Raw genomic sequence first — 13,044 nt, forward strand, 5'->3', positions numbered from 1 at the left:
ACACGCGTTGAAAGCTCTCCCATTGGTTAACGCTTCGCGGTGCCGCTACATTTTTCAGCCAAGCTCAACTTTCTCGCCTCGCTCGCCCACCACCCGCCAACCTCGCTTCCCTACATCACTACCTCTCGCCTCGCTGCCGCGTCCCAATGGAAAATAATGGAACGCCACGCTTCTACCGCTTTGGTAGCGCCCATGTAAATGAGGCATTAGTCCGACTGAGGTTGGAGTTTTAAAAGGCATGTTTACATTTTGGGTCGAGCTGAAATTGAACCAAACTGGAGTTTGGTCTGGAGAAATCAGACTATGCTTGCCAGATGAATGAAAGTGAAAAGTGAAAGCCCACCTGGGAAACTCCAACTCCCATTGTCATTGTGACACAGCACTCCTCAGCACACAAGTGAACACTGCACACTGCACACAACGAAATTGCATTTATGCCTCACCCGTGCAAGGGGGCAGCCCTCAGTGGCGCCCCATGGGGAGCAGTGCGGTGGGACGGTACCATGCTCAGGGTACCTCAGTCATGGAGGAGGATGGGGGAGAGCACTGGTTGATTACTCCCCCCACCAACCTGGCGGGTCGGGAGTCGAACCGGCAACCTCTGGGATGCAAGTCTGACGCCCTAACCGCTCACCCATGACTGCCCATGAATGTGGTTCTTAGACGAGCTATACTGGCTATGTATGCACCTTAGTTGGATTATTGAGCCTGCTAAACCAGACTAAATGTGAGATTGGATGTGTAATTTAGTCTGGCCCCGATGAATGGTACATCCGCAGATTGTTGATGAGAACAACCCGTGTCTTTCAAACCGTGTCAGTGCCTATAGGCCAACGCTCTGACCAATCAGCGCAACTGACAATTACTACCATCAAAGAATGTGGATCCACGTTTTACAGCCTGTCGGTAAATGAGGAAACTAGGTTCACTAGGCTAAGACTACTCCCCCTTTTATGCCGTCTCTACCTTCAGGAAGTTACCAAATTACCAGAGAAAAACAACTTTTTTTAATGATAGAAAGGGTGGAATCATTGAAATGAAGAACTTGGATTATTGAGAGAGAAGGGGCCCTACATGTGCTACCTTTTAAAAAAATCAGCTCTGTGCAGGAAAGGAAGGGAGAGGAGAAATTTTACTTTGCCATTGTAACGGCCTCAAGCAAATTCATGCGGCAACGTATGACACTCAGTAATTCAATATCTGATAGCGCACGTACAGTAAGTATACTAGTACAGTGTACAGTGAACTTTGAGCTTATTCTCTGTCTTCCAGTCTTGTTTCCTCTTTCATAAATGACCTTTAGTGCAGGAGCACTTGTGCGTATTGTATGTCAACGTAACTTCATTTGAAGCATGTTTCATACAGTGTACAATGCGAAGCATGTTTCATACAGTGTACTAAAGCTAAAGCATGACAGTGCACAGGCAGTGCTTGAGCTTGGGCTGGATAATTGGTAAATGGGTGATCTTGAGCACCTGTGCAGACAGGTGCCGTAAAAGCACCTACAACTGCACTGCTACTACTACTACAGTAATAATAATAGCAATATGTCTTTCATGGCTACTCAAATTGGCTTTACACAATAAAAAGTGGCCTATAAAATGTCATCACAGTCAGGGGTGGCACTCTTGAACAGTGTCATTCATGCCCAGGTGATTAGTTGCCATGAATAAAATATATAGGATATACCTGTATGTGTTCTTAATGTAGTTGAGGAACATTCCCGGGCCTAAATTTGAATAATTTCTTAGAAATGTGGGAACATGAAGCAGCAGGAATATGCTGTGGGACCAATGGGCCTAAAGAATAATGTTAAATGTCTTTGCGATGTGAGACCCATGGGCTGTTGGACCAATGGGCCTAAAAATGAATGAAAAAGTCTTAGTGATGTGGGACCAATGGGCTGTGGGACCATTGGGCCTGATTTTGAAAAAACATAAAAGTCTTAACAATGTGGGACCAATGGGCTGTGGGACCAATGGGCCGTGGGAACATAGAGCTCACCCCCTGTAAAATCCACCCTCTACCTACCATCAGTACAGTAGGCATCAAGGATTAAATAGATAGGATTTTACGTCATCAGAGTATAGTGCGGGGAGCGGACTCACTTTCTTCTTCTACGGACAGTACTGGCAGCATGGTAAATTTCAATGCCACTACCGACAGTGTTGGAGTGTGAGACACAGTGAATTTTTGTCAGCTGTCGTTAATTATCCCCTGCAATTAATGCTGACCACCTACTGCAGTAAATTTGGCCACAAACTAAACATTGACACCCGGACATTCTCTTTCGACTGATTTTGCACACACATTCACACACACACAGACACACACTGACACACACACACAGACACCAAGACCCTCATCTTGCATTGGAATGTGTTCATTCAGATTTATTATATGGTGTGACGTCATCGGTCGAATGCTCCATTCATTTAAACGGGGCTCCCCAACGTTCGCACGTCTGTTATTTTTTGATAACGGACGCGTTGGTCTATATCAGACCGCTGTCAATTTTCACTGCTAAAGCGACTTTTCAACAAGACTCTAATCAGCTGCTGTGATAGACAACACCTGTTGTCCTGGCTACCTAGCTGTTGCCTAGCGGTGTTCCACAATGAAACGGTTTTGTTTTGCGCAGCAACAATCTTTTGACATGGAAAAAATATAATAAACTTAACATTAAATAGGCCTAATGAAATGTCCCCGCCATGTGTGAATCATTTAAGTATATCCATATAATAAGCGGGTTAACGTTCAGCGAGTCGGTCGCTTTGTGGAATAGCAGCACTTCAGAGAGAAAAAGTCCGTGTCGGGGTCTAAAGATTCTCTCTGTCGTGCTGCTATTCTCGCCGAACGTTAACCCTTACGTAACATACCCACATTTTATTACAAAAGCCAAAATCTCAAAAGCCTGAATGCAGTGTATATATTGCTCTAGGCACCAAAGGTCAAGAAACAACATGTAAGTCATCAGGCTAAAATGGGTTAACTGACCTGTAGGACTGCAGAATGTCAATGATCCCCAGGAAAATCAGCAACTTCTCGTCTTTGTGCTAGGCAGGAATGCCACCCAGCCTAAACGCACGCGCACACACACACATACACACACACACACACACACACACACACACACACACACACACACACACACACACACACACACACACACACACACACACACACACACACACAGAAGCTGTAGCCACACACTAAAGAAGATCTCTGAGAGTGTAGTACTAGTTTGTTGTTTGTCTGTGGTTGTCACGGCAGTTGGTAACACAGACACCACCTGTTGAGCCATCTGGAGGGGTCAAGGATTTTGTTAAACAAAAAATAATTGATCAAGAGAAACAGCACCTTCTGTCGTATAAACACCCTTCTGTTGTATAAAAGCCATGTAGCTGTTAGTATGTCAGTTAGACATACCGTAGTTCCTGCATCTTATTCTGTTTCATTAATTCACCCGTTGATTGTCCGCTGTCGCAAGGCTCATACCCCATGGGAAATTCAACATTTGTATCCAAGGGAAAAATGGCAAAGTACTGTATGCTGCTATGCAGGCCCAAGGCTGAACGGATGCATGTGTTGTCTGAAGCAGTCAGTGGCGAAAAAAGAGGAAAAAAGAAAAAAATACAGACACAAAAGACAGAAGGCCCCTTTGGCCTCCCAAGTCAAGACATTGAGACCTTGAAAAGTGTGGGCAGCAAAGGCAGAGAATGCATCTAAGGATCCAATAACGTTTTTTTTATTTTTATTCAGAGACTGGACTTCCCGACGGGGAAAGCTGACCTTTTAAAAAAGATCCATTCCATCAGAGATCTCAGTTCTTACAGAGAGAAAAACAGAAGGACAAAGGGTAGAAGGAGAGAGAGAGAGAGAAAATGAAATAACAGCAACAATAAATAATAAATAATAAATAAATAAATAAAATAAACCTCACAAATCCCCCTGTTTTTACTGGAGCCCCCTTGATCACTGAAGAATGCACAAGGGAGTAGGAAGGAGTGCATTAGTTCTCTGTGTGATGGCTGACAGTCATTTGAAAGGGCCCCCTACCCAATACATACAATGTAACAGGGACCCGATTCTGGGGGTCCCTATCTCCCTGGGCCCGGAACAACATACCCCTTTGTCTCCCCCTGTGCCGGCGGACTTGCTGACAGTAGTTGCCAAGCCCTGTGAAGTTCCTAAGCAATGGTAGGCTGTTATTCCATGGCAAATACAGTACATGGACACAAAGTCAACAGCAGACTCTGGTTTGCTACTGGAGCTCTGCACTCGGTATGATAGGCATGCTCCTTTATTAATGATTTATTTGAGTTTTGGGTTTAGGCAGCAGAGTGGAACAGGCTTTGGAAAGTGGGCTGACTGACTGCCTGTCTGCCTATCTACTGTTGAAGTAGCAGCTCATATATTCTATTGCTGAAAAAGTCAGTTGCCAAGCAGGGCTTCTTTTACCTTTTAGGCCAGTGGTTCTCAACCTTTTTTGAACAAACAGCCCCTTGAACTCATCATAAGCCTCTCAACGCCCCCTCGTCCTCATCATAAGCCTGCCAATGCCTCCCCTTAGTATTGAAAAATAAAATAGACTAATGCAACTCAATGGTAACTAAGCCCCGCCCCAACTCAGCTGCATCCTTCTCAATGCCCCCCTAGAGTTCCCCAACGCCCCCTGGGAGGCTGTACCGCCCCCGTTGAGAAACACTATTTTAGGCGAACCAAACTCAGTCTGCTGTAAGTGGACCAAAAAGTGGACCAGCAGGAAAAGAACTCAGTTCCTTTTGCATTCATATCGTGAGCTTATTACAAAGGCAATTACGTTCTCTTTCTGGTCCATAGGCTTTTTGGGTCCATAACCCCCTTTTTGAGTCCATAGCCTTTTTGAGGCCATAGCCTTTTTGGGTCCATAGCCTTTCTGCTCACAAAGAGAAGATTAGGCCGACTGTACTGAGAGTATATGCACAACAGCATACGAGCACATATGCACAACAAATGCTGATTCATCAGTCTGAGTTTGCCTTAAGGACTTTAAGGGGACAGAGTGTGAAAACGCAATCTTTATCGTTCAAACAGTATCTCAAGCAACAACCATACCATAGTAGAACATGGCGGTGGTTTCATAACTGGGGAAGAATATACAGTAGTTTTTGACTTACTGTGAGCAAAGGCGTGTGAGAGAACACATCTATGGGGCACCTAAGTCACCACCCCTTCCGGGCGGCTCCTGGGGCTGGGAAAGCCAAAACTTTTGACTGTTGTAATTGACTAATCAAAGCTATTTTCCAATCCACCTCGCATTCGCAAATCGATCACACATATGCTGTACCTCAGAATTAATGATAACCAATGGTGTGCTTGTTGACTTCACTTGGCAAGCGATTTTTGAGTTGTCGCATGTCTGACGTGCAGCCACTTCAGCCGCGGAGCAGCAGTAAGGATGGCTGTGCCTTGGTTCACGTCAAATATGCGAGGAGCACGTAACACAGTTTTGCACAAAAGCTAAAATAACATTTCTTGCGTGCCGAAAATGAGTGGTCTTACGACGGAAATCCAAACCTTAAAAATGCACTGCCATCATATGTGAAATCCGGAGCACATGCCAAACGGGATGAGGATTTAGCTTGACTCGCTCCATTTACTCCCAGTCAAAATTTTGAGAGCTACAGCCCCACGGCTCGGAAGTAGAAGGGCGTGACTTATGGAGCATTCCCCGAGGGTGGGAGATGGGATGTTTCTGACCTCCTACATGCTCAAATACATTGGAACGCCTGTTGAAGCGGAATGTTCAAGTCGCGAACTGGGGCCAAATTGAAATACCCCGACTTCGAAATCGTGACGTCAACACAGCAGGTGCACAGTGATATAAATAGTTCAAGTTTGACTTGCTGGTTGGAGCGCTTTCAAGTGGGAGGTAGCTGCCTCCTGGTTGCATATTGGGAAGCTCCTACCGCCGGGGAATGAGACATTAGGTGCCCCATTAGCACAGTGGTTCCCAAACTGGGGGTCGGCACCCCTAGGGGAGTCGCTGAGGTACTGCAGGGGAGTTACGGACAGAGAGGACTTTGCAACGAGAAGTTAACGGGTTAACAACTAACCTAATTCCATGAATTGGTTACTAGGTAACAGTATTCACTTGTATGGTTGATGCATGTACCGGTATGTGTTTTTCTGGGAATTTCTGGAAATATGAACTAACTATTAATGTAAAAATCTGTTTTAATCTATTTTCTATTCATATTTAATGGACAAAAATGCCTGGAAATAAGGAGGGTGGGGGTCATGGAAATACCCCTAAGTCCAAAAGGGGGGCCCTGCAGAAAAAAAGTTTGGGAACCACTGCATTGCAGAGAGCTGACAGGAGGCAAGGAAACCCCCATCATCAAACGGAAGCTCATGATCAGCCAGTTCTATATCAGATACGCTCACCAACTTTGACCACTTAACACATTGAATACCGGCGGTGCTCACAGCATTATGTCGTAGAATACCAGCGTTCTAAGCCCTTTTTTGACGTTCTTTGAAGACTCACAGCGTATTATGTGATGGGGCCACTGAAATATGTTATGACTCGTTTGAAAGTGGAGACGCTGTCCTCTTAGTAGGTGAAAACCCGTGTGTATCTACGACCTTTTATTGCCAAGCAAACTCAAGCTAAACCGAAGCGCGTATCCATGGAATTGAGCTACAATCGGAGATATTGAGGTTTTTGTGAAGGGTGCGCTTCTTCAGAATGTCACGAGTTTGAAAGGGGACGAGTTGGTTTTAATCACAATTTGGTGCAAGGTTAGCTCTGACACGCATCTTGCTGCTCGTCAAGACACACCTCCTGCTCTGTCCCACTACGACATCGGCAATCAATGCTAAGTGAGCAGTTCAAAGAAAACTGCCCCATGGTTTGGGGCTGCATGAATGCTGTCAACATTGGAACGCTGAAGGTGACATGAAACATACATGTCAACAGTTTATGTGACTACTTCAGCAGATAAAACGACACTCTCTAACATAAGGTGTGCACTCACTTTTACCAGATAATGAGACCTTAATTTTTTTATTTTTTTGTTTTGTGAATAATACATTGACATTGATGTATAAGCTGTATTACTACTGACTCATTTACATTGTCAAAGTGAAATTTATTTAATGGTGGCCCATGATAACTGATAGATGCACTTGTAAATCTGCAGAAATGTGAGATTGGGCAGGGCGGGGAAATGACCCTGGCCGGACTAGAACTGGGGTCCCCGCGGGCAATGTAAGCCCCCCTAACTAACAGAACCAAATGCAAAAAGTATTGCAGTTGTTTCTGGTCAACCTGACCTTTCCAGCATCATTGTTTTCTTCACGTATTTAACAGTGTTCATATTTTTTATTGTCTTTGCAGACTGAACACCATGAGTTTTACAGCGCTTTTGAGAATTGTTCTAGCAGACGACACATGCCAAAGATTGGACACATTCCCAGAAGGACTTCCTGCAGCAATAGAGGACCTGGTTTGTGAAGTCAGGAGCCAATGTGGTCTAACATCCAATTTCAAACTGCAGTTCATGGACCCGCTGTTTGGAAATGTCTAAATGAACCTCACTTCTATGAATGAAGTCCAAGATTGAGGGACCATTAGAATTGTTACAGAGTCACTCAAGGGCATGAATGCAAGTAGCTCCACCATGTCCACTGCAGCCGGGCCCTCCACCTCATCCCCATCACCAACGCTCAGCAGTGCTGATACAGATGATACAGATTCCGAGCCTTCTGCGTCTAGGTCCCTTTGGCCTCAAACCTTCCACTGCCCTATGTTTATGACGCTGAAATGAAACTGAGGAAGGCTAATGCAGCATACAAGGAAAATCGCACTCTGCTTTGTGCAGATACAGACCAAAAACTCAAGTCAGACAGTCTCCATGGACTAACCCAGGAAATAGTGAAGTATGGTCTTTACGCCTCTGACAGGAAGTTTAGCATGGTTGGGAAAGTGCTGATTTCTAACCACCCATGCCTAGCTGAAGAACACTCGTTCACTGGATATGAAGGGTGGAAAAGTAGCCTGAAAAATAAATTGGGACTGTACCATACTCGTCTGAGGAAGCTGGGATGTCCTGAGGTGATGAAAAACAAGTCCTGCTCTTGGCATTAAAAAAACGAAGAGGACTGAGGTCAACTACTGCCCTGCCTACCCTACAGAGGAAGATGATCTGTCCCTTGAGAAACTTCGAGTGGAGCTGAAGTCTGATGTCCAGAGGAGACATAGCACAGAGATCAGGATGAAAATGGAGAAGACCTTTGCTTATCGGAGACAAGTCGTTTGCAGTGCACCCATGATCCATGAGGTTCAGGTGAGATGACCAGTCCTCTTTGATGTACATGAGGTAAGTCAACATAACCACAAGCTGACATGAAATTGGACAAAGTAAATGCTGTATGGATCATGGAGATAGATTGTGTGTTGTACAATTTCTGTGTTTCTGTACAAATCACTCTGAACTTGGGAGATAATGGGAAAAGTTATGTTTGAAATGTATTCTTCTGTGGGCTTTCCCTAAAGGTCCACTGTCAGTACATGATGGTGGGGCATATTTAGTTTAGGCATATTCATATTGAGTTTGATAGACATGTCACCATTAAAATATCTTGAGATTGGAGCACTAATTCCTGTATGCCTTTTTCCTCCCTGTCTTCAGATCAACGCTGAATTCAGACGGATCACGACAGTTTTAATCACAAGTTGTTGTATCTCTATTCCTCTTTTACTTAGGATGTTGATGCTGCTGATGCTGACCATGTTGATGTTGTCCGGGAATGCCTGCTTAAAGGGTTGTGCATCTACCTCAATGAGGACCCAAGCAACCTCATTCGAGAACTTGTGGTAAGTGTAAATTGTTTACTAGTTTTACACTGACATTTAAGAAAGTAGTCTGTTAACTTTGTGATGGGTTATTTTCTGCTTATTTAGTGCATCATGTTTTCAAAGACTTAAAGGTGCACCGTGTAAGACAGTGGCGCAGGGTGGCCAGAATAGGTATTGCAACTATGCAGCTCATCGACACTGTGCTGCCTATTGCCAAATTTGATCTTTACGTGAATATTTTCTGAATAATAAACCATTATTTACTAGTATGACCAAAGCACAGTACGTTTCGCAGCTAAAAATGTATATTTCTGGAAATTCAAAATGGCGGAACATTGAGAAAATTCCACTTTTCATACATTAAAAACGGGATCTTCTCCGACATATTGAATGCTTAGAATTTGATGGTGGCGGTAAGCATTTGTTAAAAAGTTAACAGTTGTGAATTGGCAGCATGGATTCTGGTAATGAACTACTAAAAATATCACACGGTGCACCTTTAAGCCATCATCAAACGGTTGTTATCCCTTGACAGTCGAGACCCGTTGACAATTAGGGAAGGATTGTGGACATGTGGCACAGTATACAATGCAATTCTCAAATTTAAGCAAATAGCACAACTTTTTAATGTGCATGTTGTTGCCCTCAATACATCTGAAAGGATGACCAATCCTGTTCTCCCCTACTTAATTTTGAGATTCTGCAGTATGTATAGCTGATCCAATCAGTTATAGAAACTGAAGTTTCTATGCAGGCTACAATCAAACCTTTAATGATTTTGTTCTCCTATTCTCTATATCATTATATCTTACTCTGTAGGAAGATAATGATGGCCAGATTCAGAGAGCTGTGGAAGAAACAACTCTGGGGATTCTGGTTGTGAAGCGCTGCCCCTCAGAGCATCCTGAGATTGGGATCATCCTAGAGGGACAACAGGTACTCGGGAAACTGGACAATGTGCCTTTAGCAGCAGCTCTGCTATTTGGGCTGATATATGCTCTGAATCTTGATTACCCAGCAGAGCTCAAATATACATTTGAGGTTCTGCAAAAGATCATCATGGAGCTAGAGGGCACGACCATGTCGAAAAAATGCCAGGCCCTGCAAAACAAACTCTGTGATTAACGGGTCTTTCCTCCAATTTGCAGCTGCAATGTATGCAGAGTCCAGACTTTCAAACCCAGAGTTCTATTCATGTTCTGTATTCAGCAATGAAGGCCATCTCACTGCCTTGTATTTTCAGTCAGTGTGCAGAGTTCACTGCCAAAGTTCAAATGACTTGCAATGTTGAAGGGGCTTGAAATTTTGAAAAGCACTCAATGTCATTTTGCTCAAGACCATTGTTTTTATTTCTAATTGGGAAACTTTTTTCATTGGGCTTTGAATTATTTCTCCTGTCTATAGGATCAGGAAAACTTTATCATTTTTTATATTATTATTTCTATTGACTTGTGTTCAGTAGACCTCGCGCTTAAAATGTGCACATTATGTGCATCATCTACAATCTATACAGATGCTGCAGTCTTCTATATACAGCAATGAAGGCCATCTCACTGCCTTGTATTTTAGGTTGTATCACTGCCGAAGTTAAAATGACTAACCATGTTGAAATCTGAAGTAGGGCTGCACAATTAATCGAAAAATAATCAAAATCGTGATAACATAGTGAAATCGAACTCATGATTTTAATCGTGATTTAATCGTGGCAATAGTGACCTACTTTTGAGAGCGTCCTTGAACCCTGAACATACTGACAGGCTGGTTTCTTGCCTGAAATCTGTCCACTTAAGTTTAATGCTATTGCCTTTACATAATTTTTACAATTCATTTTATTTTGCTCATCCCGTATGTAATTCATTCTTGGTTATACTTCATCTTGTTTTCATTTTCCAAAAAATCTGCAAAAATCAATAATCGTGATTAATAATCGTGATTATGATTTTGACCAAAATAATCGTGATTATGATTTTTTCCATAATCGTGCAGCCCTAATCTGAAGGGGCTTGATATTTTGAAATGCACTGAATGTCAAATTTGCCCAAGAACATGTTTTATTTCTAATTGGGAAAGCATTTGTTTTATTGGGCTGTGAAAGTTTTTTTTTCCCACCTGGCTATAGGATCAGGGAAATGCAGGTGTTTTTTTATTTATAATACAGGTATTATTTACACATCTCATTTTGCACTTTGCCTTTGTAGGGCAGCCTTTCGAGACATTTCTTTTTAAATCAGCAATGAAGGCCATTTTACTGCCTTGTATTTTCAGTCTTCTCTATGCCAAAGGTATGACTTGCAATGTTGAAAGTTGAAGGGACATTTCGAAGTGTTGGCCGTGGTGCTTGATCATCATCGCCTGTGGTTATATCCAAGGTCATCCACCCAAATGCTGTCTCCATATTTCTGAAACTTGATGTTGTGGTTTCGGGTCACGATGAAGGACCGATCGCATGGGATGTGGAAATTCTCTGAGATCTTCTTCAGATTGCCCTCACAGCACTCGCATATCTGCACGAAGACGCTGGCGTAAATCGTACCCTCCCCAGCGAACTTACAATAGTCTGCGGCGGGGATACGGTGCACCCTCACTCGGCTGTCATTGTCATAGGTGTCCTTCATATTGGTGGAACTAGACAGTTCTGCATCACCCGTCACCATCTTGTTCTTGAAAGCACAGGATGCCTTGAGTCCGGCCGAGGTTGCCACGTCCCTCTTAACCAGTCGCATCTTGTCGGTGCTGTAGGCTATCCAGATTGGCAACCCCGTGGCATTGGCCACATGGGTGTTGGAACGAGAAACTTCTGAGCCCATTGTTTGCAAAGAAAGCAGCTGTGAACAACACAATAAGAACGAGGGAATGGTAAGTGTCATCAGAATAATCAGTAATCACACATACTAGAATTACAAAATCACATATAATATTGTATTCTCAATTCAGTTGAAGGACTTGGAATAGTAGGGCAAAGTAGTCGTTGTAATGGCAGTAGCAGGTGTTTATTTGTCCCAAGTTAAGCAATGTGCAAAACAAATGATTCCTGTAAACAATTCATTATAGTTAAATAAAAGTAAATAGTAAAAAATATGGGTTTTTTTAGCTCGTAAATTTGGGTGAGGAAGTATTAATTAATTCACAATCATGTCCATGCATCCTTTTACATGTAATTCAAAGTCTAGCATGTGTGAAGGATACATACACAGTACAGCCAGGCTAATGCTATTATTCAATCGTGTTTTTGGCAATAGCTAGAAAAATATTGGGGCTGTTGCTTTCTACTTTTTATGGTGGAATCCAAGCATGAAACAGGGTTCCCACTCTTTTTCAAAAATCATTTTCCAGGATATTTCCAGGACATTTCCAGGACTATTTTTGGATAATTCAGGGACGGATATTTCATCCGTCGGACCCACAATTTGGACATACACAGCGACACACAATGCATTTTAGAGACAATGTGACTTTAAGGTTGAAATGAGTTGTAATGAATGAGTACAGTGTGTTAGGGAAGAGGGCACGTCCAAAGACATCATAAGAGCATAGTATGGCATGGCCGCAAGGGGAGTCACTTTCTTCTTCTGCAGTTAGTACTAAGGAGACTAGTGATAGGAGGGATTACATTAAACACTGACAACTGGATCTCCTCTCTTGACCAATTTTGCGAAGTTACAGAGTTCAGATTTTATCCATTATGGCGTTGCACCCACTGACCATGAGCACAGTGTCTTTAAGCAATGTCCTCGGACTACACCTAACCCAATGCATTTTCCATTGAGTGATACTTCTTATCCAATGTACGTTATTTGCTTAGTACTGGCGGCAGGGGCGCCGCCAGGAATTTTGGGCCCTATGAAAGATTCTAATTTTGGGCCTGTTCCCCTTCTCCTTGTTTTTTTTAAATTATTAGTATTGTTATTCGGGGGAGTGGAGGGGGGCATGAAGGGCATGAATCCAACACATAGATTTATATAGGCCTAATTTGAATTGTTAAGAATCTTCAGAGGGGGCAAATAATCATTCTGAAAGACATAAAGCATTATGGTCGGAAAAGCTGAGGCTTTTGTTTTTCCATATTCAAATAAGACAGATTTCCCAATATCATTTCCATGAACTCTTAACTAAAATAGCGCAGATAGCTACTCAACATAGAGACAATTTTCCTTTCTTTGCGCCTACCCCGTGTGGTTAGCCGCCTGGGTAGCCGACGG

The sequence above is a fragment of the Engraulis encrasicolus genome, chromosome 12 (assembly GCF_034702125.1).
Source record: "Engraulis encrasicolus isolate BLACKSEA-1 chromosome 12, IST_EnEncr_1.0, whole genome shotgun sequence".
Classification (NCBI taxonomy): Eukaryota; Metazoa; Chordata; class Actinopteri; order Clupeiformes; family Engraulidae; genus Engraulis; species Engraulis encrasicolus.